This window comes from Etheostoma spectabile, chromosome 2, assembly GCF_008692095.1.
Source record: "Etheostoma spectabile isolate EspeVRDwgs_2016 chromosome 2, UIUC_Espe_1.0, whole genome shotgun sequence".
Classification (NCBI taxonomy): Eukaryota; Metazoa; Chordata; class Actinopteri; order Perciformes; family Percidae; genus Etheostoma; species Etheostoma spectabile.
The window spans coordinates 23,912,622-23,914,260 of record NC_045734.1 but is presented as its reverse complement, the minus strand read 5'-3'; the positions used below and the strand labels follow the sequence as shown (position 1 = coordinate 23,914,260).

Here is a 1,639-nt window from a genome sequence, read left to right as displayed (position 1 = left end):
TGTGTGTGTGTGTGTGTGCACACGCGTGCATGTCATGCCAATGCCAGACTGTGCATGAATCCATATGCTCAGTAAACCTAGTATGTGTTTGCAAATGTGGATGTTTTAGTCCTCCTTTCCACAGTGACAACATCTGCCACCAACTGCAAGACACACCATGCCCCCCCAAAAAAAGAAAAACCCACCCCTTTGCCTTCCCTCCCTCCCTCCCTCCCTCCTCAGACAAGGGCAGCTCAGTGACACAGCATTTGAAGGGCAGACTCCGTCTTGGTAAATGTTTCTGTTACGGACTTAAATTAATTCAATAACACCGACAAATGTCCTTGCCAAGATACAATATGACTTTCTTTTGAGTGTTTACTTCTTCCATGTTTTTACATGTATGTGAGAGCTTATGCGCAAATTTATAGGAGGTCAGACACATACTGTACCTTTCTCAGCGCAGATGTTTCCAGTAATAGCGAAAAAGTCAACTTATAATGACTAAGACCGCACAGACATAGAAGCGTTTGAGGAATGTGCTCATTGTTTGCCGAATGAGTCATCGTTTAGCGTTTAATTTCTCAGCGTGTCAGTGAGCTGATGGAGTGTGTATTTTTAGATTTCTTTTAGGTGAAAATGTATGAGGGTGGTTTAAAGCAATGACTGTTAAAAAAGTATCTTTAATTATCTGGCAGTCACAAATATTCTTTGAGGCAAACTTGAGATGCCCTTGTTTGCAGGTACTGTATATTTTTTACAAGTTCCCCAAAAAGTCATTTATAGCAGTAGTTGTCTCTTGTTTAACAAGTGGAGTGGCAGGCGAGTCAGTCATTACTTTCTCTTCATCAAGTAAGGATAATGCATGACTGAATTTCTTTCAACAGCAGGCATACCACATGCTTCTAGCTACCTGCAGTGTTCTACTGGTATCTAGAAAATCGCAGGCCATTGCAATAATATTCACCAAAATACTGAGCCACACAAGCCTGCATGAGTAAATTCCAGTGGGGAATATGAGCCTTTCAGGGGTAACAGACTCTTGGCCTGGGCTCAAGAGAAAAACAAAAAACACATTTCAAAAATGTCCATTCACAGACAGACAACAAAACAGGCATCAGCACATAATGCAAAGAGACAGGACAACTCATTCAAACTCAGTATAACCTGCGTTCATGTCAGGGTAGATACTGAAACACACTCTGAATCTGTGTCTGTGTGTGTATAATGAGTTAGTGATTCACTGGACTAAAATAACACAGAAGAAATATGATTAAACAATGACTTCTTTTCTTGTCTATTTCCAAATCGTGTTAGAATTCTCCTCAATCTTTGGACAAGGATTGATTATGCTTCTTCTTGTGTTGTAATGGGTTAGAATGAACATTATTCTAAGGGTGCGCCGATTGATCGGTCACTGATCGTTAAAAACAATAAAGATAAATAACACACCAATGATCGTTGTCTCCATAAAGGCCGATCAGATGGGCCGATGACGCACTACTCATACTACTAAAATGGCGGCCTCCCTCCCATACTTGCAACATGTGTACCAAGGAAATTCCACGAGGCGGAAAGCTCCAAAGACATTTCAACACCACCAACCTCATCAGACATTTGAAGGGTAGTCACGGAAAGGAATACGAGGAGTTTTCAAAGT

General features: G+C 41.1%; 1 protein-coding gene across 1 annotated transcript in view; it reads right to left on the bottom strand.

The window, feature by feature from the left end:
- The window catches only part of sdk1a (sidekick cell adhesion molecule 1a), a 259,374-nt gene that overhangs the window by 186,075 nt on the left and 71,660 nt on the right, over window positions 1–1,639 (bottom strand).